The sequence below is a fragment of the Balaenoptera physalus genome (genome assembly GCF_965194825.1).
Source record: "Balaenoptera physalus genome assembly, chromosome: 1".
Classification (NCBI taxonomy): Eukaryota; Metazoa; Chordata; class Mammalia; order Artiodactyla; family Balaenopteridae; genus Balaenoptera; species Balaenoptera physalus.
In genome coordinates, this window is record NC_138882.1 from 146,129,875 (window position 1) to 146,157,687 (window position 27,813).

The window sequence follows — 27,813 nt, forward strand, 5'->3', positions numbered from 1 at the left end:
TTTAAAGGATAACCACAAAATCCAGACCCTCAGCATAAAACACAATAGTCAGTATCCACTAAAAAACAAGTGGATATGCCAAGAAGTAGGCAAATGTCATCTACAATCAGGAATATAAAAACAGTCAATAGAAACAGACCAAGAGGTAATAGAGATGATAGAATTGCAGAGAAGGACTTTAAACAGCTCTTAAGTTATACAGAATTATTATAAACATGTATATAGTGAGGAGAGAGATGGAGGATTTTAAAATAGACAAAATGAAACTTCTAGAGATTAAAAAATATATATGCTAATGAAAACGTCTTTGGAAAGATTAAGAGTATATTATATATTGCAGAAGAAAATATTAGTAAACTTGAAGACATGGTAATAGAAGCAATCCAAATGAATCACATAGAAGAAAATAATTGAAAAACATAACTAACAGTGTCTTAGTGACATTTGAGACAATTTTGAAGTGGTTTAACAAAATTACAGGAGAGGTTAGGGCAATGGGAAGCAGAAAAATATTTGAAAGCATAATAGTTAAAAATTCCAAAATTTGATGAAAAATATAAGCTCAATGAGCCTCAATCAAGATAACAAAGGTAACTCCACCAGGGCACATTATAACCAAATTTTCAAAAACAAGTGATAACGAGAAAATCTTAAAAGTAACCAAAGAAAAATAAACACATTATGTGAAGAGGAACAAAGATTAAAAAAAAATGATTATAGACTTTTTATCTGAAACTATGTAAGAAGACAATGGGACACTATAGTTAAAGTGCTGAATAATAGAAGAAGAAAAAAACAAATGTTGACCTAAAATTTTATACCCAATGAAAATAGTCTTCAGAAATGAAGATGACATAAAAACTTTCAGACAAATATGAGCTGAGATCATCTCTTGCCAGAAGACCTGACTATAAGAAATATTGAAGGATGTCCTTTAGACAGAAGGAAAATTTCAACAGATGGAAATTTGGATGTAGAAAAGAAGTGAAGAATGCAAAGTATGGTAAATGTATGAGTGAATATAAAATACCTTTTATTTCTTAACTTTTTTTTTTTTTTTACTTTTTGGCCGCACTGCTCAGCATGTGGGATCTTAGTGCCTTGACCAGGGATTGAACCCATGCCCCCTGTGGTGGAAGCACGAAGTTTTAACTGCTGGATCACTAGGGAAATCCCTATTTCTTAATATCTTCAAAAATAATGGACTCTTCAAAGTAAAATAATAACAATATATTTGGAGATTATAATATATGTAGAAGTTAAGTATAGAACAAAGGACAGGAGAGGAAAAATGAAAGTATAAGATATTACAGTTTTTATATGTGAAATGGTATATTATTTGAAGGTAGATTGTGGTAAGTTATAGAAACATATAGTAAATACTACAGCAGGAGTTGGCAAACTTATTCTGTAAAGGTCAGATAGTATATAGTTTAGGCTTGTGGGTGAGTTGATCACTGTCACAACTACTCAACTCTGCCTTTATAGCATGAAACTCCTTAGCTAGATAGACAGCTATAGACAATACACAAATGAGTAAGTGAGGATGTGTTCCAATCAAACTTTATTTGTAAAAATAAATAGTGGGTCAGATTTGATTACAGGTTGTATTTTGCTAACCCCTGCCTAGAGAAATCACTGAAAATAAAATAAAATGGTAGACTAATAAACTAATAATGGAGAGAAAGTGGAATAATCAATCCAAAGGAAGGCAGAAAAAGGTAAAGAATGTCCAAAGGACAGATGGGACAAATGGAAAACAAATAACAAGATGGTAGATTGAAGCAAAATATTGCTAATTACATTAAATGTAAGTAGTGGAAACACTCAAATTGGTAGGCAGATATTGTAAGACTAGATTTTAAAAATAGCAAGCCTCAACAATATACTATTAGAAATCTCTTTAAATATAAAGGCATAGAGTAAAAGGGTGGAAAAAATATACCATGAAAACACCAGTCTTAAGAAATCTGGATTCTCTATGATAACATCAGACAAAGTAGGCTTCAGCAAAAACGATATGACCAGGGATAAAGTGGGATATTTCATAATGACAGAAGGGTCAATTCATCAGAAAGACAAAATACTCCTAAATCCCTACCCCAGATTTTCAAAATGCATGAAGCAAAAACTGACAGAACAGAAAGGGGAAATAGACAAATCCACAAATTGTTGTAACAAGTATAAAGAAATATAGCAGACTTCAACAAAGGTATCAACCAACTTGATATTATTGATATTTATGGAACATTCCACCCAGCAACATCAGAATGCACCTACTTTTCAAGTGCACATGGAACATTTAACAAGATCTACCATATGCAAGAAAATAATACTTTTAAAAGTATTAAAGTCATGTGGAGTATGCTCTTTGACCACAATAAAACTACATTAGAAATCATATTTCCAGACATATGTGTGGAAAATCCTCAAATATTTGGAAATTAAACAACACATTTCTCTATAATTCATGGGTCAAAAAGTAATCACAAAGTATACTAGAAAAATATATTGTACTGAATGAAAATGACAACACACATCAAAGTTTGTGGAATGCAGTTAAGGCAGTGGTCAGGGAGAAATTTATGGCTTTACATGCTTATATTAGAAAATTAGAAATGTCCAAAATCAGTGATCCACCTTAAGAATCTAGAAGAAGAAAACTGCTTCAAACCTAAATATGTAGAAGAAAAGAAATAATAAAAATAATAGCAGAAAGCAATGACATAAAGTAATCATCTTAGGGAAATCAATGAATCTAAAAGCTGTTTTTTTTTTTTTTTGTTTTTTTGGGTTTTTTTCGAGAAAACAATCTCATTTATTGTACAAGCAAATAAAAAATAATTAAAATACCTAGGAATAAATTTAACCAGGGAGGTGAAAGACCTGTACTCTTTTTTTTTTCACACACACACACTGTATTTTATTTTTACAAGAGATAAATAGACTGACACCAAGCATTGTAAATGGATGACCACAACAAAAGCAACAATGATTGCAATTACCAAATGCGAAACACACTCATACTATGTCATAATATTGACATTCAGTCCAGTAATCCTCCACTGTAACAGCTCCTTTACTTTGCAGTGAAAATAGATTTGTATATTCTTTACCTCTGAGTCCCTGTGGGATTTTTTTTTTTTAATTCAAACAGAAAGTCACAAAAATTATAATCATCCTCATCAGTTCACTCAGTCCCATGTAATTAATTTTTATTTTTTCATCTTGATCTTTTGTTAGCACTTTTATGAGTTCATCAGTTTTTCATTAGAGTTCTGAAAATGCTTATTCATTCAGTTCAGCAGTACAGTCAGTTACCAGAAACCTGTACTTGTCAGAGTCTTTTCCATGAATTCCTTGAAGATGAAAACCTTTTATAGCAAAAGCATCAGTGTACACCCAGAACTGTCTGTAAATGACAAAAGACTTAAAAATGACCATGGTTAAAGATTTGATGAAAGTTCATAATAATGCAATTGACAAGGAAATTTAGTTATTTCTGAGATATACATTTTAAAGTAATAACTAGAATTATGACTTATAACATTATACCAGAACATATAAGATTTTTAGAAATTTCATGTAATGTCTGAAACATTTATATTAACATATTTCCATACAAATAACCCAATGAAAGTTTCGTATTAGTTGTTTTGTTTGTTTGTTTTTTTATACTGCAGGTTCTTATTAGTCATCAATTTTATACACATCAGTGTATACATGTCAATCCCAATCGCCCAATTCAGCACACCACCATCCCCACCCCACCGCAGTTTTCCCCCTTGGTGTCCATATGTTTGTTCTCTACATCTGTGTCTCAACTTCTGCCCTGCAAACCGGCTCATCTGTACCATTTTTCTAGGTTCCACATACATGCGTTAATATACGATATTTGTTTTTCTCTTTCTGACTTACTTCACTCTGTATGACAGTCTCTAGATCCATCCACGTCTCAACAAATGACTCAATTTCGTTCCTTTTTATGGCTGAGTAATATTCCATTGTATATATGTACCATGACTTCTTTATCCATTCGTCTGTCGATGGGCATTTAGGTTGCTTCCATGACCTGGCTATTGTAAATAGTGCTGCAATGAACATTGGGGTGCATGTGTCTTTTTGAATTATGGTTTTCTCAGGGTATACGCCCAGTAGTGGGATTGCTGGATCATATAGTAAATCTATTTTTAGTTTTTTAAGGAACCTCCATACTGTTCTCCATAGTGGCTGTATCAATTTACATTGCCACCAACAGTGTAAGAGGGTTCCCTTTTCTCCACACCCTCTCCAGCATTTGTTGTTTGTAGATTTTCTGATGATGCCCATTCTAACTGGTGTGAGGTGATACCTCATTGTAGTTTTGATTTGCATTTCTCTAATAATTAGTGATGTTGAGCAGCTTTTCATGTGCTTCTTGGCCATCTGTATGTCTTCTTTGGAGAAATGTCTTTTTAGGTCTTCTGCCCATTTTTGAATTGGGTTGTTTGTTTCTTTAATATTGAGCTGAATGAGCTGTTTATATATTTTGGAGATTAATCCTTTGTCCTTTGATTCGTTTGCAAATATTTTCTCCCATTCTGAGGGTTGTCTTTTTGTCTTTTTTATGGTTTCCTTTGCTGTGCAAAAGCTTTGAAGTTTCATTAGGTCCCATTTGTTTATTTTTGTTTTTATTTCCATTACTCTAGGAGGTGGATCAAAAAAGATCTTGCTGTGATTTATGTCAAAGAGTGTTCTTCCTATGTTTTCCTCTAAGAGTTTTATAGTGTCCAGTCTTACATTTAGGTCTCGAATCCATTTTGAGTTTATTTTTGTGTATGGTGTTAGGGAGTGTTCTAATTTCATTCTTTTACATGTAGCTGTCCAGTTTTCCCAGCAGCACTTATTGAAGAGACTGTCTTTTCTCCATTGTATATCTTTGCCTCCTTTGTCATAGATTAGTTGACCTAAAAGCTGTTTTTTTAAAAACATAAATAAGGGGATAAATCTCCAGTAGACTCATCAAGTAGTAGAGGAAGAAGGCCTAAATGATCAGTAACAGGAATAAATGAGGGGACATCATTACAAGTCCTACAGAAATTTAAAGAACAATAAGGTAAATTATAAGCAATCTTATACCAAAAATTCAACAATTTAAATGAAATGCACAAATTTCTAAAATATTCAAATTGCCAAAACAGGTAGCAGAAGAAACGGAAAACTTGTATTGCCCTAAATGAACTAAAGAATTTGAAATTGTTATTAAAACATTTCCATGGATAAAAATAAAGGCTTCCAAGGTAAATTATATCAAACATTTAAGAGAGAAATAATACCAATCCTACTTAAATTGTTTCAGAAAAGAATGGAGGAGGAAACACTTCACAACTCATTTTATAAGGCTAACCTTATCTTGCAATCAAAACCAAAGACTTTATAAGAAAAAAAAAACTAATATCCTTCATGAGATTGGTGTAAAAATCCTTTTAAAAAGTAGCAAATAAAATCCAGGAATATATTTAAAAAGGGTAATATACCACATCCAAATGGGGTTTATTCCAGGAATACAGGTTTGGTTTAACACTTAAGAATTGGTTAATATAATTTAACATATTAATAGGAAAAAAGAAAAGTTTAATGGGTGCCGAAAAAGCATTTTAAAAAATTTATATTTATTCATTATGTTTTTAATAATGAAAGAAAACACCTCTTGAGAATAGAAGGGAACTTCCCCAATCACTTGATAAAGAGCATCTATGATTGTAAATCAACTATACTCCAATAAAAATTTTAAAAAAGAGCATCTGTGGAAATCTTACAGCTAACATACGTAAAGGTGAAAGACAGAATACTTTCATTCTAAGATCAGGAACAAGACCATTAACCTAGTAACTTAAATCCCAACACCAAAAAAATTTAAAATGGATCATAGATCTAAATGTAAAGGCTAAAACTACAAATTTCCAGAAGAAAACATTGAGAAAATATTTGCAACCTTTATGTTGGCAAATATTTCTTCAATAGGACACAAACAGTATAAAAACAATTAGATAAATTAGACTTCATGAAAAATTAAAACTGCTATTCCAAAGACACCATCAAAAGAATAATAAGGTACCCCATAGACTGGGAAAAATATTTGTCGTAGATAATTCTGACAAAGGACAAATATCTAGCATATATAAAGAACTCTTAAAACATAAGAAGACAAAAAATATTTTTTTTAAGTGAGCAAAATCCTAGAACAGATACTTTCCAAAAGAAGATATAGAAATGGCCAATAAGCATGAGAAGATACTCAATATTATTAGTCATTAGGGAAATGTCAATTAAAATCACAGTGAGACACCAGGAAACTGTCATTAAAATGGCAAAACTTAGACTGCAATATCAAGTATTGAAGAGGATGTGGATTAACTAAAATTTTTCTGTGTTGCTGGTGGTAACAAGACCAGTACAACCACTCTAGGAAAAAGGCATTTTCTTATAAAGTTAAACAGATACCTATATAACTACCCTACACCATAGCAATTCTACTTCAAGTTATTTACATAAGAGAAATGAAAACATATGTTCACACAAAGACTTGTACACAAATGGTCGTAACAGATTTGTTGATACTATCCCCAAACTGGTAACAACCCAGATGACCACCAACAGGTGAATGAATCAACACATTTTGGTTTATCCATACAATGAGTCACTGCTCATCAAATCAAGCCACCAACCAGTCTACTGAAAAAATGCCACCACATGGAGGAACCTCAAATATCATCCTATACAAAAGTGTGTATACTGTATAATTCCATTTATATGAAATTCTAGAAGAGACAAACCTAATCTACAGTGACAAAAACTTGTTTGACCATTTTTTATGACCAGGGGTGTGTGGTGATTGATTGATAAGATGGGAAGAAGGAAACTTTTTAGGTGATGGTGGTGGAGATCTTGACCGTGATGATGATTACGTGGGTATATACATTTGTCAAAACTGATTAAATCGTACATGTACCATGGGAGTATTTTATTGTATGTAAATGATATTCCACAAACCCTGGGCTTCCAGCAGTCTTCTCAAAGGTTCCAGAGGGAAGGTCCCTCAAGTGTCTGCAGATTGCCCCGTGAACCCCTCCTTCTTTGTTCTATGAATTTCCCTCCACCTCGATTCTCACCCACTTTTCACTCTCACACCCCTGCTCCTCCTGGCTGTTCCAGTTCTCTCTAGTTATTTCCCCGGAAAACCCCGGCATGCTCCTCTCTCCTCAGCCCCCGGTGCACTACCAACACAGAGCCATTTTGTATACAGCATTTTACTACAGGTTTGGTGATGAAGTAAGGAAGTCACATCACAAGAAAGGAGACAAGGAAAGCTAAATGTCAGACAGCATGTTGGTGGAATTCATCATCCGCCCCTTGAAGGCAGTGACTCAGCCCCTCCTTCCATGGGGCTGGCCATGTTCCATTCTCTCTCAAGTTCAAGCACTTAGACTCTGACAGGGGCTGACAGTGGGAAACCCCCAACTTCTACTATGTTGTAAAATTTTTAAAAATGTAAGTCCTGTCTTTTTTTAACCTCTCCATCAAGATGAGCCCTGGCACCTACATTTGCAGAGTCCAAAAAGCCAATTAAAGTAATTTCTCAAGCAAAATAGGATTTATTTCCTAAACTGAAGTTTTCCTAGATTAGTGTTTTTCACCTGGTATGATTATTAAAAATGCAGATAACAGTGTGCATGCAGATCCACCAAGTAAGAATTTCTTGGCCTGGAACCTGGGAATCTGAATTTTAACCAGCACACCACCTCGCCAAACCTCTCTGCTTTGATTTTTTTAGGCAGTTTAAAACAAAAAAAAAAAATTCCCCTTGTTTTGTGATTAATGAATGTTCTCAACATGTCTCTCAATAAATATGCTTTCAGTCAGGGGTCTCTCACGCTTGATTTCAGTAGTTGATACTTGAATTGTACATACAAGACTGGTTTCTCACCCATTTTCCCTCTCCACAGCCCACCTTTGGACCAACAGTTCAGTGGAGGTGGAGGTGGAACCACGAAAATGCTTTTGTGTCATTGGCTTTCCTCTGGGTTCCCAGATGGTATTTAAGGCTGGTGGCCTGGGAAACATCTTAAAATTCCATAATATGAACTCTGTCTGTAGCTCCTTTAAAGCACGAAGACACTCCAAACAATTATCACTGCTCTTAACCACAGATTATTGTGGGCTTCCCATGCCACCAGGAGGTTTTATGGCAAGCTCTGAAAACATGAATTACCCAATAGGATTTTTAGATTGGCGAGATCTAACTGAAGTTGTTAGACAAAGTTCTGGAAAAGCCGTCTGGGCATGTGCTTTGTCTAGAGCCAAGAAGCGCTTCGGGAAAACCTTGAAATAGCAAATGACAGAACTTTCCCTGAGGTTCCCAGATGTTCTCTACCAATTCTAGAAGTATGCCAAGAACTAAATTTCATTTGGGGGGCCTCTTATCAGCACGCAGACAAAGATCAAATCTCAACATCGAACATGTGGCTTGATGTGAATAAAGTTTTCAAAGCCCTGTGTTTGCCATTTTGATAATTGATTACAGCATGATTCTCTCCCCCGCTGCCCCCCGCTCCCCGGCCCCGGCCCCCAGATCCTGCCGAGTTGCTTTGATCCCTTCAGGGGCTGTGAATGCAGAGAGTGAGGCATGGATGTATTAAACTCTGTCTTTCATCACAAGTCTTTCAGGGGCACATTGTTCCTTTGCTCATGAAAATTATGGTGTTTCCGTGGTTCAGATATCACTGAACTTAGTAAGCTTCCTTCTCATCTTTTAAATATAAATACTGTGTTTGTACTTTCCTATTGCAACTGTTGTGTCTCACTGAATTTAGCTGGGATGTTGGTGTTTACTAACCATGAGGATACTCCCTTATGAACTCCCGTGGATAATCACAGCAGACAGCATTTATTTTGTGCTTCTATGTTAATGCCACCTTACGTGTTCATTATGGCCTTCAATCCTCAGTAGAGTCCTATGGAAAACATTCTATGTTCACCCTCATTTTGCAGATGAGGAGAGTGAGGGCCAGGAGGTCCACCTGCCTGACTACGGTGTTATACTCATTCAACAAAGATTTGCTGAGTGTCTACTATGTGCCAGGCACTGTGATAGGTGCTGAAGATACAGCATGAACAAAGGAGACGAGATCCCTACCCCGATGGGGCTTACGTTGTATTTCACCTCTATTATGGGAACTTGTGGTTATTTACCTAACCAATCTCTGTGGTGGAATGTTTCAACTCTTTCTGATTTAATGCCCTTAAAAAAAAAAAAAATCACACTGTGAGGGACAGCATAATGATTGATAAATGTATTTCCAAGCCTTTGCTTTTTTCATGAGGAGAGTTTCCCAGAGTGGGAATGATACAGTTGAAAGGTATGAATATTCCTTCAAGTTCTTAACACATACTGCCAAATAACCCTCAGAAAGGGTGTAACGCGATTTACACTCCCATCAACTTCAGCAGTTTCTGGGAATGTCCTTTTCACCACACCCTTGCCAACACTGACTATTCTTTCTCTCTCTTTTTAATCCTGTATATCTGATAGGCATCACATTCATAGCTCTGTAACCACAGACTGTACTTAGTTTTACTTAGAGAAAAATAGATGTCACTGACACAAACTAGTTGAAGAATGACAACTCGTTTTAAAAACACCTCACATTAATAGAAAAGCCCCATGCTTCCTTCTTGGTGCATATGGATATGATTATTAAGCTATCAATTATGTCTGAGAAACACACAAAGTGCTTACTGATGTATAAATCTCTCTGTGGGACAGCTCGTCTGCATTTCCACACCTTGTAACTAGGGAGCCTGGGAGCAATTGCCTTTTTTTTTTTGTGAGTGAGTGCCTTGCCCATCCCTGAAGGACTCCAAAACTCTGCTGGAGGGAAATTTGATCTGGCCCTTTTTAGAGGCTTCCTGGCACTGCCTCTCTTTATTAGATGTGGTTTCTCCCTTTTGGGGGTTTCCAGAGCACATTCTATGTCCCTTTGTTATGACACCTAACACATCCAGTCATGTAAAGTGTGTACTTTCCTTAGCTCTCTGGCTAGAGCAATAAGGCTAACGGTACCTGTTGTATAGATGTGCTGAAACAGCGCATATAACGCACTTAGACCGGCCCCTGGTGCAGAAATACCCTCAGCACATATTTGTCCAGTGAAGGAATGAATAATCAACACACAATAAATCTTGGATGCTGCTAACTGCCGACAAGCGTACATAATATCAATCAGAGGGACTTGTGAAAATGCAGGACCAGTGGCTTTTTCTCCAGAGATTACGATTCAATGTCTGGGGTCAAGGCCCAGGAATTAAGGTGGTCTGGACACTACATCTAACTCAGAGAATCTTGGTTACTCGTGAGCTCCGTGATGGCAGGGACGATATGACATTCATCTCTAAATGACCCTGCATCTATCCACCCCAGTTCCTGACCTGTAGTAAGTGCTCAAGGACAGGTAATGTGAATTTCAACCTTGTTGTATGGAGGAGGCATTGTTTCCAGACTTACTAATAGAAGGCAAACAAATGACTGATGGTTCTAAAATGTGTGTGAAGCCTTGTCCCTTCCCAATTATGATCTCAAAAATATAGCCACCATTGTCCTGGAGCAGAATTTCTCCAACCTCACGTTCTTCGATGCCCCCTCAGCAAAGCCATATTTTGAACACTTTACTATGTATGCCACTTTATTTGATTTAATTCTCATGGCAATATCCCTGAGGGGGGAAACTGAGGCTCAGAGAGTTTGTCACTTGCCTGAAATCACATAGCAAGTCAGTGACCGTGCCGGGGTTCAAACCAGGCATGAGTGACTGCCAGACCTGAGAATGTTCCATACAGCTCAGCCCTGGGATGGGGGAAAGGAACTGGGAAGCATCTCTTGGCCTGTTGGGGCAGGTGAGGCGCGGGAGCCGTTGTCAGTGTTCGCGAGGGTGCGTTGCCAGCAAATTCCTCATTATAGGTAATGGCATAAAACAGAGGAGATTTTTCCCTTGTAGGTAGATATTATAAATATAGGATTGTAAATAACCCTGACTTCATCCCCAGCCAATCAGCCCCCACTGGTTTGCATGCTGCATATGTACAACATGACTCAAAGGACCCTCAGGCAGTGGGTGGGTTAAAAATCAATCAAACAATAATAATTTTCATAAGTGAGAACTCCCTGGCTTCCCAGGTGGCTGTTCAGTTATTCGTGAGTCATGAATTTCCTTTTTAGGGTAATATTTACCATAGTGCATGGCTGGTTACAGGGAATACGTAATAGCCACTATCTGATGGGAAATGTGTTATTAAAACATTACCTCATGATAGATTTACCTGATAAATAATCCCTAGGATTAAACAAAAAGGTTGGGGAAGAACTCTGGAGGGATTGCAGGGAACAGGAAAATGAATAGGAATAAGCCATGGTGTGGAGGTAAATAGAAAAGGGTTTTTCTGGAGGTGGGTATTGAAATAATCCTGACTCTAATAATTAGAATATATAGAGAGAGACAGAGACAGACACAAGGAGAAAGAGAGCATGAGCATGAACATTGAAAAAGGTTAATAAGTGCCTTTTTTTGTATTGTTAGAATATGCAGGCACTGGGATAAATATCTTATATACATCCTCATTTATATTCTCAAAAAAATCCTGGGGTCCACTCCCACTACCATCCCCATTTCTCAGATTCAAGCCAGTATTATAAAGTGCTAAGAGCACAGACCCTGGAGAGAGAGTGTCTGAGTTTGCATCTCGGCTTCCTATTTACTAGCTGTGACCTTAGTTTTTCTCTACCTCAGTCTTCTCATCTGTGGCATAGAGGTAATGGTAATTTTGCCCATCTTAGGGTTGTTTAGAGAACTAAGTTAATAAATAAAACACTTGTAAACTCAAATTCAGCTACTATTTCAAGGTGAAGAATCTGAGGTCAGAAGTTAAATCACTTGCCCAAGGTCACAGAACTACAAAGTGGCAGAACTGGGATTTGAACCCAGATCTGCCTGACTCCAGCCCCTGTGTGCTCTCAACCCTTCTTTGGCTGATGGGAGCAATAATGGTGGGGACTAAAGAGACATAACAGGGTATGTTTTCCTAAGACACATGATGCCAACACCCACTGTTTGAGTCAACCTACCCCAAATTTATGGACCATTTTATAACCATAGAGTACAATCTAGAAGCAACCCTAGGGATCATCTCATCCAAAGATTGCAAACTGTCAGCTCAGGGACTCTTTCATTTTCTAGAGATGTGTTTTGTTTGGCCTGCAGCGTTGGTTGGTTCAGAGCAATGACAATTTTTGAATGAATTGCCAAAAGGAAAAATTATAACACTTCACAAGAAAACCCAGATTTATATCTTCTCTAGAAAACCTGGAAGATCTGGACCCATATCACTCTGTGTAATAGTCAGTTGTACTCAGCTGCCTGTGAGTATATTCTCACCATGCCCTACATCTCTTGCATCTGACCCACTTCACTCTTTTCTATCCCTATGACAGCCCATTGAATATAGGACCCAAGCTCTCTGAACTACCTTTCCTCAGACTTATCTTAGCTCAATGAATTTTTCAATGAGCTTAATGAGGGTGGAATCTTTGCCTACCCTCCAGCTGCCCCCCTCTTCTGAAACCTTGCATTTATTCAAATCCCTCTGATAGAGTGGGTCTCTGAGAGGACCAAGCTCCCTGAGAGTGGTCTGGCCAGCACAGAGTACCGGGGGACAGTTGACTCACATCTCTTGAGATCTTCTGAGGTCTCCCATCAGAGCTTCTCCTGTTGGACCAGCTTCACCAGGTCAATGAGAACTTCCTTGTTGCTCTCCTAAGCTTCCCGGTGACAAGGAAGCCCAGGCTGTCCCAAGGCCTAAACTGGGCACTTGAGAAGCCTTTTACCTGAGGTTACCTGGTCCTTTTGTCTCTCTGCCTCTGGAAGTTTCAGGGTTTGTCCTCCACCACACAGTCAAGCCCATCTTGTTCAGGTGTTACTGAGATCACAGCGACGCTCAACTTGTAGGCTGGGTTTTCATGGGCAGGTGATGCTAACCTTGCTTCTAGCACAAGTTTGTGTTATTTAATCTTCATAACTACTCTATGAGGTAGGTGTTAGGATGCCCATTTTACAGAGAGGTAAACTGAGGCTGAGCAAGGTTACTATCTTGTCCAATGACAAATCTAATTCCAAAGCTCCGTGCTCTGTCCAGCAAGTATAAAAACTCAGATCCATAAAGTGGAGGAAGGAGCATGATGAATGCTCTGTGAGATCAGAGGTGGTCAGAAAAGGGAGAGATGACAGGATCATGAAGGCTCCATAGAGGAGTAAACTGGAGCAGAGCCTTGAGAAACAAGAAGGTCTTTATGTGGGAAGGAAGATTACAGATGGAGGCCACAGTGATACAGTCTCAGAGGTGGAAAAATCTTGGAATGTCTCCTTTAATTCACCTGGCCTAGGACATCTCTGTAGGAATGAAGAGCCAGAAAAGGCCAGATTATGGCAGAGAGAGACATCTGTCCTCCTCCCCTTCCTCCTCCTCTTTTTCCTTCTCTTGTCAAGTCCTCTTGCCATAGACAGGCTCTGGTGTGAACATTGAAGGAGGTAGCCCGGTGTAGCAGAAAATGCGTGAGTTTTTGAGATTGATCACAGCTGGAGTGAAAGAGTTGAGAAGTATTCATGTGGAAGGGGGCATTTGACCAGGGACTGGAAGGACAGATGAGGTGTCAGCACTCAGAGATGAGGGCAAAGGGCAAGCCAGTGCAAGCAAAGAGACAGGGACAGGAATTTAACAGGAACATTTGAGGAACAGTGACTTACTCTTCCTGAAATGGAAGGTGAATGAGGGGTGTGGGGTGTGGAGGGGGTATAAGGCAGGCATGGTAGATTTTTGGCACATTTCAAGCTAAGGAGCTCTTATCTAGTCTGAAATGCAAAGGGAAGCCTGGAAGGATTAGGGGCAAGGGAGTGATATTGATGTCTAGGACAACAGTCTGCAGAATGGATGGAGAAGAGGCAAGGAGAGACTGGAGACAGATGCCAAATAGAAAGCTGACCCAAAATTTCACTGAGATGTGGCATGCATGTGAATTAGGACGGTGGCCGTGGGAACGTAGAGTTCTTCACACATTGGGCATCAGGAATATTGTAGCCTGGTTGTAAACAGGACACATTCCTGTCATTATCATCATTGTCATTTTTGTTGCTGTTGCCCTCTTCTTCCTTCTCCTCTTCCTCCCCCTCCTCCTTCTCCTCCCCTCCTTCTTTCTCCTCCTCCTCCTCTTCCCCTCCCTCCTCCTCTTCCCCTCCCTCCTTCTCCTCCTCCCCCTTCTTCTCCTCCTCCTCCTCCTCCTCCTTCTTCTTCTTCTCCTTCTCTTCTCCTTCTCCTTCACCTTCTTCTTCTTCTTCTCCTCCTCCCCCTCCCCCTCCTCCCCCTCCCCTCCTCCCCCTCCCGCTCCCCCTCCTCCCCCTCCCCTCCCCTCCCCCTCCCCTCCCCCTCCTCCTCCTCCTCCTCCTTCTTCTTCTTCTTCTTCTTCTTCTTCTCCTTCTTCTTTTTCTTCCTCTCTTCTTTGTCTTCTTTTCTCCTCTTCCATGACTATTTATATCCTAATAACCCTTCAAGATTTACCTTCACAATCATTTCTTCATGTGGTTGTTTTTGAATTTTGAACTTTTTCAACTCTGTAAGAATTAGAATTGGATTCTGCTGGGAGTAAGAGAAACCCTCAAGTAATGGTAAAGCTTCTTTCTCTCTCCTGTCACGTGAGCATCACAAGCCTAGGGCGGCCGTCCCCTGATTGTCAAACCCGGGCTCTTGCTGTCTTACTGCTCTGCCATCCTTAGCTCACAGCTTCCACCTCATGATTCAGGAGGGCTGCTCATGCTTGAATCATTAGATCTGTTTTTCAGGCAAGAGAGTGGCAGAAGAGGACACTTCCTGGAATTTGCACACTCCAGTTCTGTTTACTTCTGATTAACCAGACCTTAGCCACATTCCCATATTTAGGAGCCAGAGAGATTAGGAAATGAGGGCTTTATTCTGGATCACCATTTGCTAGAGTTGAGACCTGCTAGTGTGGCCAAGAGAGAGTTGCCCCCCGTTGGTCCATTCTGAGGCCCATGAAGAGGAAGTCAGTTGCAACTCCAATAACACCATGCCCCAGCAAATGTGTCCTCACCACTGACTGAGCAGGCCTGTGCTGGGTCATCAGCGGGGCAGTACTGAGTGTGGCATCTACCCTGCAGAGGCTGGTGTATTCACGCACAATAGAATCTCCGAGCTGGGAGGAATCTTGGGGGTGGTTTACTCTTCTCTTCTACTCTGTCCTAGACACAGCATCTTCGATTCCTAGTGGCACACCTCCAGACTTGGGGGCGACATCTGAGGCTGCTTACTCGAGGAGGCACAATGCTCCCTTCGTACATGAATAATATTTGCATCCTGGGAACTTTCACCCAACAGCTCTGATTCGGCTAGGAAACAGGTCTTGCTTATTCCTCATGCTACAGAATAGCCCGTTTGCTATGTGAAGGCACTTTCCCATGTTTGTCCCCTGCTTTCCCAATCAGTCTCCAATTTTCTAGAGCACATGTGCCATATGGTGAAGCTGACATGCTTGGGTGTCTCCAGGCCTGGCTCTGATGCTCTGACACTTACTAGCTATGTGACCTGGAGCAACTGACTAACACTTTTTGAGTCTTCATGTCTCCATTTGTAAAATGAGGCTCATGAGGTTATTGTGAGGCTTAAATGAGCTAATGAATGCAAAACAGAGAGCCTGACAGCAAATATAGCAGTTATTATCATTGCAAACATCTTTATGATTAATAATAATAAAGCATCTCTGGCTTTTTTCCTTCTTAAGTGAGTTGTGGTGAGCTATTAGATAATAAAGAGGAAGAAACTTTTAGCACTTTGGGGGGAAATTAGCATAAAAATACCACCTACAGTTGTGACCAGGAGCCACAATATTTGCTCCCTTGACCAGTTTCTCCGGATTGCTGTTGCTGTGCATAAAAAATTGTCTCCTGTGGTTGCTGGTTTGCTCTCTTTATTTGCACACTGCCTCCTGGGAAGCTCCATCTGTTATAATGGGCATTGGCATTCCTTGGGATAATTTGTTGTTGTTGTTAGCAGAAACAGATAGGACACAAATACACAAACATATTGGAAGACACAAAGATCATCTACATTGTGAGGGAAAAGAAGTCAGGAAGCCTGGCTTCTGATTCTCACCCTACCGCCAACTGGTTGGGTGACTGGGGATAAGTCACAGTGCCCCTCTGGGCCTCCGAGTTTTGAGACCTGCATCAGCAACAGCCTCCTGTGACCAAAGAAAGGATGTGCCATGGCCTGGATTCCCCTGGAATCCCTTTCTCCCCACCTAGGGCTTGCCCAGGTGGAAGTAGCATCTGGGCGGAGGCTGGGTGCATGCCCAGGCAGCCCTGTGTGGTCTGTGAGCCAAGCAGAGCCCTCCTGCTACCAGGGTGTGATGGTTCTTATGACTTGGCAACACTGGGCAAACATGTCCCATCAGGGCTGAGCTAAAAATAGGTCCTGTGCTGTGGAGCCCAGGAAAATCAGCAGCCCGGCACATACGGGGTTGGCCAACCAGGCAGAAGTAAACAGCCACCACCATCCCAGGGGCACAGTGACCAAAGAGAGGATGTTTGGCTCATTTCCCCACATGCATCGTCTTTCTCCACCCTCCTCCTGCATCCCCCTCCCCCATTAGAACCACTGCCTTCCTCTGCCTTTCCTCCACCTCCTCTATTTCCAGGTAAACTGACATTTGCAGAGGGACTGAAGGTGGGCATGGTATACTAGAAAGAGCTGGTGTTTAGGCATCAGTGGGTTTGTGTTCAAATCCTGACTCTGCTATTTTCTAGCTGTTGGACCATAAGCATGTGACCCTTTGGAGCCTCAGTTGCCTCGGTGATATAGTGGTGTTCATTATACCTATTTCTAGGGATTGTTATGAATACTAAAAACAGCAAGTGGCTAGAACAGTGGTTCAAGAAATGTATCTTGCATCTGAATCACCTGGGTTGGTGGGGAGCTTGTTAAATCTGAGATTGCTGGGCCCCAGCACCCAGTTTCTGATTCAGTGGGTCTGGATAGTACTGCTTTCCTACACGTTGCCAGGTGATGGTTATGCTGCTGGTCTGGGGATCACCACTGGGTCTGGGGTTAAGTGTGTGAGCTCTTGAGACAGATCACAATGGGTTCAACTCCTGGCACTGCCACATCTAGGAGAGTGACTTGGGGCAATTCCTAAATCTTATCTGGAAAACGGGGGTGATAATCATTCTGACTTTATAGTATTGATGTGAGGATTAAGAAAATTAATTCATATATAGCACTTAAAACAGTCTGGCAAACAACAAGCGTGGAGTAAACATTAGCTTTTATTAGTATTATCGAGTCTACACAGATTAGGAGTTCAGTACATGTTCTTTTTCTCTATCATCTCCTTGCAGTTTTTGTTGGCTCTGCTCATACCTCTGTCTCCACGTCACCCCTCCCAGGGTCGTTGTGGTCTGACCTCGCCTCTCTGGGTGGAAGGGCAGGCTTACGCTGGGAGGATATAGGGCACCAAGGAGCACAGATGGAATGTCACAGAATAAAGATCACCCAAGAACCTGAAGACCTCAGATGGGAATGGGCTTACCCAAAGGGGTCCAATTCAAAGGGGCAGAAGGAAAAGTAGACCCAGGTTTCCTGACTTTTCAGCCAGGACATGTTCCAGGACATCCTGACGTGTCCCCAGAGGCAGCTCCGGCTTCCCCCGCATGTGCTTAGGGAACACCCAGCTCCCCGCCCTCGACTCCTGCACCGTTGCTAGGCATTTGGGTTGTTTCTCTTTTGATTGTTTATGATTGAAGATGACATGGCTGTAAACATCTTACATCTGAGTATAAATGACTATTTTCTTTTGGATTTTTTTTTTCCCTTGGGCTAATGTCCTCAGAGTAGAATTATTGGGTCCAAAAGTACAGCCGGTGTTATAGCTAGAAGAAAGCTAGACATGGCAACTCTTCCAGGGAGAGGAACTTCTCATTTCCCAGAAACCATAAGATAGCTGAGGATGTTAGGGTTTGAAGCAAGGTAGGGCATTCTCACTTGGGGCTGAGAGCAGGGTGTTCTGGACTAGGAGTGTGATGCCTGGCAACCACTGGTGATTTCCCTGAGAATGGTGTTTAGACTAGTGCTTCACAAATAGCAGTGTACATAGGACTTCCCCGAGGATCTTGTTAATACGCAGCATCTGATTCAGGAGGTGTAGGGTGGGGCCCAAGAGACTGCATTTCTAGTAAGCTCCAGGTGATGCTGATTCGGCTGATCAATGGACCACACTTTTAAGCAGCAAAAGTTTAGGTTCCCCTGCCCTTATTCACGCTATTCCTCTAACCCACCACTCCTACCACTTTCCAGATGAATCTCCAGAGACTTCTCTGGATTGGCCTCACATGTCTGGCTTAGGTACCCTGTACCTACATTTGTCACAGCACTGATCATGCTGTACTAAATCGTCCATCCCTTTCTCTTCCTGCGGGCATGGACCAGTCTGATTCAACACCGTATTCCCAGCATCTAGGACAATGCCTATCATGATACGAGACTAATTATTATTACTGGGTAAGTGAATGGGTGGACGGATGGATAAATTAATAAATGACTGTGAGAGGAGTAGAGTAGGAAGTAATGGGTTAGGAAAAGCATGATGAACAATCAGATTTGGCCTGAAGATCATTACTGTTGATTTGGGGACTTCTGAACCATATTCACTTACTGAAAGCCCAGAATCAGTGACCCTCCTCTGATCCTTGCCAACTTTTTCTACACCCCCCAACAATGCTGACCCTGAACCAAGAATGAACTCAGATAAATGAATAAGATCCAGGAAGCTTAGAGGTCCCTCACAGGGTGGCTCTAATAAATACCAGAAAACAAAAAGCAGGTGTTGGCAATCTTTCTCCTGCCCAAAGAGTTATTTACACAAGTTTCCAAAGCAATCCCCTTCATCACTTTTACATGCCTATTACACGGTTCTCTGCAAGGAAAGGTCTGGAGATGGTTAGCTCAGTGGATTAGAGAGTGAGTTCTTCAAAGCCAAGGGCGGTGGGAGCTTTTCCCCTCCTCTGCTCCACGGCTGCATGCTGACTGCCCAGTCCTGGCCAGTGGTGCCCATGGTCCTGCTCGGTCCCAGTGATTAGAGGATGAGGGTGGGTCAGTGTGAATCCATCCCTCCTACTCACTATGAAAGGCAGTGCCATGAAGAAGAATGAACTTGAGCTTGGACATCAGACAACCCTAGGAATGAAACATAGATGCCTCACTTACCAACTGTATAATCTTAAAAAATTTTTTTTTAAATTTTGAAATAATTTCAAACTTACAGAGAAGTTACAAGAATAGTACAGGGAACTCTTTGCTCAGATCCACCAATTTTTAACATTTTGCCACATTTGCTATCTCGTTTTCTCTCTCTCTTCTAATTTGTTGTTTTAGTCCCTCTGGTTGAACAAACAAAAATGTTCTGAAACAAAAACTTACAACAAAAAGTGTTCAAAAATCACAAAAGTAAATAAATGTAAAAGAAATATAAGTAAGCTTTAAAATGCCACTGCTTGTAAGTTTTTAGCATTTATACTTCTAAAGTTACTGCAGCTTAAAACTGCACTAAGATTTTTGGGACATGCTATGATATTATATAATAATATGAATTTATTTTTGGAGCCACTCGAGAGTAGATTACATATATCATGCTGCATAAATCACACCTCTTAGGACTTTCATGTGTACTACGTAGGAACAAGGATATTTTCTTAATATAACCTCAGTGCAGTTTCTGGAACTTTAACCTTAATGGAATAATTTTATGTACAGTCTGTATTCCAATTTTTTCAATGTCTTTTATAGCAGTTTTTTTTCCCTCCAGTAACTGGAGTACTTACTGGTACATTTATTTCTATTTGTATTCAGATTTACATTTTTCCTTGTGGATTTAATTTTATTTTTTGAATATTGAAAACATTAACATGCTTCCAAACTCAAAACTCTACAAAAACGTAGAGTTAATCCTTTCCATCTCACTCCCTCAAGCCCTGGTGGGTAACCAACTTGATTGCTGCCTGCTTTATCATTCCTATATTTCTTTTTGTAGAAGTAAGTAGAAAGATACATTTCTGTTTCCTTATTTCTTCCTCTTTCTTACACAAAATATACGCTTTTGCACTTTGCTTTTCTTCCTGGAAGTCACTCCATATCCATTCATGGAGATGTGCCCCACTCTTTTTCACACGTGCATATTTGTTATACACTATCATGGCCACAAATTATTTGCTGCTCCTGTTAGCAAAAGATGGAGTCTATTTTCTCTGCTGTTGAATTTGGGATGACCTTGTGAATTGCTTTGAGAGACAGTAAATGGCATAAATGCTGTTCAAGTCTACTTTTGTGTCTTTCAGGTGTGTTTTATAGTTTTCTTAGTATAACTTCTGAACATTTTTTGTCAAAAATTATGCCGTTTTTAAGAAGTCACTTCATCCTTCTGAATCTCAGATTTCTCATCTATAAAAAGAGGATTATTAGAGCTTTCTTGAAGAGTTATTGTGAAAAGTAAATGAGGTAAATTGAAAATAAGTGCCGTGTAAATCCTAGTTTCCTTATTCCTTCCCTTGAAGCTCATGCTTGCTCTTAAGGAGCAGGGGAGGGGAATAATTAATCACATATGTCTGTCTAGCAAGGACATTGTCTAGGTTGGTCAATAAGTCATTCAGTATTGCAGAGCTCACCATGTACCAGGGACTTCAACAGTTGCTGGGGATACAACCGTGAGAAAAATCAAACACAGTTCCTGCTCTCAAAGAGCTTCTGGTTAATGAACATTTCCCATTAATCCTATGAGATTTTATAAAATCAAAATGCAAACCCAATTAGCAAGCATGGCCTTGCAATCCAACAGATTCTAAAATTGCACCACATAGGGAAGTAGAGGCTTTAAAATTTTAGAATCCAGATCCCAGTTTGAGTCATCATGCAAACAGATACGACCTAAAATAAGAGAGAGTCACAGCTAGAAGGAACACGTGGAGGGGGAAGCTGAGGCACAGTAGGTCATGATCGGACCAGGATCACACAATTAATGAGTGACTGAGCTGGGGCTGGAAACTTGGTATCTAGGCTCCCAGGCTGGGGTATTTTCCAACACATACCCACTGCCATTCTATTTTCCATCTGCATCTCTTGTCATTGCCACATACGTATCAGGGTTTCAGCTGTTTGCACTGGTCGTCTAGGGAACATTGGCCAGGAATGAACAGCACATTTCTAAGAAAGACCTGCTGTCACTAGAGTCATTATGTCATGAGGCTGTAACTCACTCCACCAAGAAAGCAATCTAACAAATCTATACTGATATACAGAGTTAGAAAGTGGATCAAATGAGATAAAATCAGAATGACTTTAGCACAGTGTTGTTGGCAGCAAACAGACACTACTGTCTGTGCAACCTTTACCGGGTTGTTCAATTTCCCTGAGCTGTGTTTTTTCTCCCCTTTAGAATGAGCATGTACCTTGTGGGGTCTTTCGAAGGGCTAATTGTTTTTCAGTTTGGTTTTCTCCTTCCTCTATTGTAATAGAATCCCCAGTTCTTTGCTGGGCAAATGACTGTCTGGACCCAAGACCACACTTCCTCTGTTTTCACTGTAGCAAGGCATAGCCATATGAGTGAACTCAGCCTAGTAGAATGCCAGCGGAAATGGCATGTCCAACTTCCAGAAAATATTCCTAAAGGGTAGAAATATGACTTTCTTCTACTTTTGTCGTGCCTCTGGTTGAAATATAGTGCTGAAAACTTAAGCTAGAGGAGCTATTGGGGACCAAGAGGTAACCATGGGAATGAAGGCCACACCCACTGAAGCATAGGATAGAAGGAGTCTGGGCCACTATGAGCCCTAACCATTCCTGAATAGCTTCCTGATGTGTTGACCTAGGATTTCTTTCTATTGTTTTTAAGCCAGTGCTATTTTGGGTACTAGGATATGTCAGGCAGCAATGGGAAGAAGTCCTATCAATATTAACTCCTTGCCATAATGAGTAGCTGTTGCTTTTGCCTGTCTGGCTTCCATTTTTCCCACTTTTAATGGTTGCACATCAAGTTTTCTTTGAGGAATGACCCCTCTCCCAGCCTTAGTGGAACTGTGATTTAAGTTGCATCACCTTCTCCTAAGTTAGGCTAGTTGGACTTTCAATTTGAATGGAATTCAAATCTCGGACAGCGTAACCCAAGCACCAAGAATATCAGGAGTGGATAAGTCCTGGAGGTGGGTGGTGAGGAAAGCTCTTCCTCACTAAAGCACATCATTTAAGAAATGTAACAGGAAAGCTAAACATTGAAAATCACCATTTTTCAACCACCATAATATTGGATTCAAATAAGAATCATCACTGGACGTTAAAACCATTGAGTGAAAAAATGGGGACCGGCATAGTCACAGTCTGAACGCACCACTCTATAGGTTACTTATCAACTACAAAGCTGTCTCCACAGTGGAGAGGTTGGGTGGACACCACTTGGCCAGATGATCAAAGAGAATGTCACCAACGATGGGACATCCTGTGGCCCCTGATGTGAGGCACTGAGAAGGATTCAACATCGTCTATACAGTATTCATGACAAAACTGATCAACCTGAAACTATTTAAGAAGAAATAATCAGACAAATCCAAACCGAGGGACATTCTGCACAACTGGCGTAGATGCTTCAGATTTTTCACTAGCATAAAAGTCTAAAAAAAAACCCCAAAATAAAAACAAAAACTAGGGAATTATTTTAGATAAAAGGAGATTCTAACAAAACATGATAATTAACATTTGTGATCCTTGATTGGATCCTGGATATGACTGTATATTATATTATACTATGTTATATTATATTATATTATTATTATATTATATTATATTATGACTTTATATTATATAATGGTATTGTATCATATAAGTTTCCTGAGTGTGAAAATTATGGTTATGTAGGAGAATATTCCCATTTCCTTGTTCTTAAGAGATCCATGTTGAGGTGTTTGGGGGCAAACTGTCATGATGTCTACAACTAATATTCAAATGGTTCAGCAAAAAATTTAAAATGGATAAACACATAGGAGAGAGGGAGAGAGAGTAGAAAAGAGAGAGAGAGAGGGAGGGAGAGGGAGAGAGAAAGTAAATGTTGCCAAATATGAACACTTGGTGGGGCTACTGAAAGGGCAGCATATCCTCGTTGTATTATTCTTGTATCTTTTCTGTAAATTTCAAATTTTACAAATAAAAACTTGAGGGAAAAGTCTCTTTTTCTTTTTCTAGCCATAGAGTGAAATATACAAAGCTTCAGAACAATGCTTCCCTCTGCCACAGGCCCTGGGCCCTTTATGCCAGAGAACCCATGGGCCAGGTGGGTGACACCACAGCTGTCAGCACAGAGACACACAGCCTTGACACTGTGAGGACATTTGAGGTCGCACCTGTAGAGTGGGCTCAGTGTGTGTGACAGTGGCCCTCAGGACACTCTCAAGGTGGGCAGACCATCAGAAGGGGGGGTGTGAGTGAGGAAATTGGGGGCCCATTACACCAGTGATAAGGCCCTGCCTTTCTCTGCAATCTTTTTTTTAAATTTTTTTATTGAAGTACAGTTGATTTACAATGTTATGTTAGCTTCAGGTGTACAGCAAAGTGATTTCAGTTATACATATGTATTCATATTCTTTTTCAGATTCTTTTCCTTTATAGGTTATTACAAGGTATTGAATATAATTTCCTGTGCTAAACAGTAGGACTTTGTCGTTTATCTATTTTGTATACAGTAGTCTGTATCTGCTAATCCCAAACTCCTAATTTATCCCTCCCCCCCTTCCCCTTTGGTAACCATAAGTTTGTTTTCTATGTCTATGAGTCTGTTTCTGTTTTGTAAATAAATTCATTTGTATAATTTCTTTAGATTCCACGTATAAGTGATATATGATATTTGTCTTTTTCTGATTTACTTCACTTAGTATGATATTTCTGATTTACTTCACTTAGTATGATAATCTCTAGGTCTATCCATGTGGCTGCAAATGGCATTATTTTTTAAATTTTTAATTATTTTTAAAATTTTAAAAAATTAAAAAGTTTTACTTTTAATGTTTTTATTATTTATTTTTATGTATTATTTGTTTGGTTTTTGTTTTTATCCCTGCAATCTTATTTCCTGTGTCCCTTCCCTCCCCCTTGACTCTAGCCCCACAGACCTTCCTTCTCCTCACACAGGCCACATTTGTTGCCACCTCAGCACATTTGTGCTTGTTGGTCTCAGGGTTGGGACTGCTCTTCCTCCTGATTCTTGCACGGCTGGCTCTCTCAGCCGAAAAGCCAGCCCCTCACCAAGACCTTTCCTTACCCCAAATCTAATGCTTCCTTCCACCGCCAGCCTACTCTCCACCCTGTTATACACCTGGGCTTCCTTCACAGCCTATATCCCTGTCTGGAGTCTCCTGCTCATTGTCTGTCTCCTGCACTAGGATGTAAACTCCGCAAGAGCCAGGCTTGGCTACTGCTTCGCATCTGTGTCCCAGCAGGTAGATTGGTGCCTGGCCCTCTGCTGGGTACTCAGGACCCAGAGGGGTTGAGGCTCCTGTGGGGCTTACATTTGGGCAGGTAGTCAGGAGTGTGATGGGGTTCTGACCTGGGGAGGAACTATGGGAGATGAGGGGCAGGCACTCCGGCTGGAGGCTGGTGGGTGGTTTGCAGTCATCCAGGGCTGGAGAGATTCCCATCAAGGTGGGGCTTCTATTCTTACATCGTGTCTAATAATAAAGCTACAATGAGAGATATCCTCAAAAGTCCTCTTCCCACTCTGGGAACCTACTGTATCAGGCACCTGTGCTGAAGCAGTGCTTTCCAAGATCACTAACTGGCCTTCCAACGACCTGATCCGCTGGTCACCTTTAAGGCCTTGTCTCACTTGATTTCCCTACGACACCTGCAGGATTGACAGTCCCCTTTCCTCACAACTCCATCTCCTCTGGGTTTCTGTGACACAGCCTCCTGATTCATCAACATTTGCCAAGCTCTTAATGAGTGCAGGATGCTTCCTCTTGCACCTTACTTGCGTCATCGCAACATCCCATCCTCACAACATTCCTATGAGCTAGATGCTATTGTTGTCCCATTTCACCGAAGAGGAAACAGAAGCTCAGAGTTTTCAGTAAGTTTCTCAAGCTCACAGAGCTCGTAAGTTGCAGAACCTGGACTCAAATCCACACTTGTACGATGCCCAAGACCTTGGCCTTAGCTGGACACCTTGTCATTTTTTCTCTCTACCCCTCACTCTTGTATCCTTCCTTATCAGTCTCCTTTGTGGGCACCACTTCTCAGCTAGCCCCATAAATACCAGGGTTCCCCAAGGTTCTATCCTCAGGCCTCTTCACCTCACAAACCTCTCTTGAGAAACCTTAGCTACCTTCTGGTTCTAAATACCTGTGTGTTGAGGACTCTCAAATCCTTATCTATAAGGATACAGAAGAGCTCCAGGGGGCTGTTGGATATCTGTTATGGACTGAATGTTTGTGCCCCCTCAAATCCATATGTTGAAACCCTTACCCACAATGTGATGGTATTAGGGGGTGAGGCCTTTGGGACTTGATTCGGTCATGAGGGTGGAGCCCTCATGTATGGGATTAGTGCTCTTATAAAAGAGACCCCCTAGAGATCTCTGGGTTTTTCTGCCATTTAAGAACACAGTGAGTGAAAAGACAGCTATCTATGAACGAAGAAGTGGGCTCTCATCACACACAGAATCTGCTGGCATCCTGATCTTGGACTTCCCAGCTTCCAGAACTTTGAGAAATAAATGTTTCTCTTTAAGCCACCCAGTCTATGGTATCTGTTATATCAGCCTAGAGACAACATCTCTGCCTGGTGATTGTGCCCTGGGCATCACCATTCTAATGTGCCCCAATTTGAACTCATCACTATCTCCTGAGACCTGCTTCTTTGTCTTCCTGTGTTCTCTGTACTATCTGAGGATGGTGTGACTATCCACCCAGTCACCTGAATCCCACCCCCCACCTTCAAGCAGTTACTAAGACCTGTAAAATTTGTTCCCTCCTCTCCATTCTTGCTCTCCCACCCTAGTCCTGGTCTTCATCATCTCTTGCACAGATCACTGTCTCTGGATTGGTCTCCCCATATGGGTGCCTCCAACCTACCCTCCACACAGCCTCCAGGGGCCTAAAACATAGAGACCATCACTTCACATTCATGCTTAAATCTGGTCAAGGGGTTACAATGAGCTGGAGCCCAAGTCCTTACTGTGCATAAAAGGCCCTCCACCGTCGTGCTTTATCCAACTCTTGTCTCATTCAATTCCTTTACCATGTTTTTGTCGCAATGCATAAAGCCATTCTAAACCCTCTGCAGTTTCCCAGGTGCAACACTTGCTGCTTCATCTCTCAAGGCTGCGTGCCTGGAGTGGCCCAGTCTTTCCAGGGAATATCCACATTTCCATCAACCCTCAGCTCAATGCCTTCTTCAGCAGAGTTTTTCTCACTGTTTCTGATCCAGAAGTTACTGCTTCCACCAGTCTTGCCTGCTGACTGGCCCCAGTACAGCCTTTCATTCTGTCACAGCAGCTAAAACCCTTCTCTCTCTCTTTTTTTTTTTGGTTTTTAAAAATATCTGAAGCTTGACTTTATTAAAATTAAAAACTTCTGCTCTGAAAAATACACTTTCAAGATGTTGAGAAGACAAGCCACAGACTGGAAGAAGACATTCTCAAAAGATACATCTGACAAGGGACTATTATCCAAAACACACGAAGAATTTTTAAAACTCAACAATAAGAAATGAACAACCCAATTGAAAAATAGGCAAAAGACCCGAACAGACACCCCACCAAAGCAGAAACACAGTTGGCAAGTAAGTTTATGAAAAGATGTTCAACCTCATATATCGTCAGGGAATTATGAATTAAAACAACAATGAGATACCACTACCTACCTATTAGAGTAGCTAAAATCCCAAACATTGGCAATACCAAACGTTGGTGAGGATGTGGAGGAATGGGAACCCTCACGCATTGCCGGTAGGGATGCAAAATGGTACAGCCACTCTGGAAGACCGTCTGGCAGTCTCCTTTTTTTTTTTTTTTTTTAATTGGTTAATTGTAATTTTTAAATTCATCATTCATTTTCCCACAATATAATTGTCTTGACAGTCTTTCTGCTTAGTATTAATTAAACATCCACAACGTGTTCAGTATTGGTTAGAGCATTCAAAATATATGACCCCTAACGCAAGGAGTTCACATGCTAAGAAGACTTGCTTTAAAAATGATCTTCCTTATAAATATGTATGTTTGATCTACTTTATTGTGTTTTCTTTATCTTTTCTCTTTTCTTTATTTTTTATTATTTTTTTAACATCTTTATTGGAGTATAATTGCTTTACAATGGTGTGTTAGTTTCTGCTTTATAACAAAGTGAATCAGTTATACATATGCATATATCCCCATATCTCTTCCCTCTTGCATCTCCCTCCCACTCTCCTTATCCCACCCCTCTAGGTGGTCACAAAGCACCGAGCTGATCTCCCTGTGCTATGTGGCTGCTTCCCACTAGCTATCTATTTTACATTTGGTAGTGTATATATGTCAATGCTACTCTCTCACTTTGTCCCAGCTTACCCTTCCCCCTCCCAGTATCCTCAAGTCCATTCTCTAGTAGGTCTGCATCTTTATTCCCGTCTTGCCCCTAGGTTCTTTATGAC

At 40.6% G+C, this 27,813-nt stretch overlaps 1 protein-coding gene and 1 long non-coding RNA gene across 5 annotated transcripts in view; one reads left to right on the top strand and one right to left on the bottom strand.

Annotated features, from left to right (window-relative positions):
• The window catches only part of LOC309640986 (uncharacterized protein), a 239,909-nt gene that overhangs the window by 149,978 nt on the left and 62,118 nt on the right, over positions 1 to 27,813 (top strand). The window lies entirely within an intron of this gene.
• LOC309641077 overlaps positions 14,553 to 27,813 on the bottom strand; it is a 49,225-nt gene continuing 35,964 nt past the window's right edge. For all 3 annotated transcript variants that reach the window (XR_014252504.1, XR_014252505.1, XR_014252506.1), the window contains one exon: positions 14,553 to 19,326. This is a non-coding gene — a long non-coding RNA (uncharacterized lncRNA). The remainder of the gene's footprint in view (positions 19,327 to 27,813) is intronic.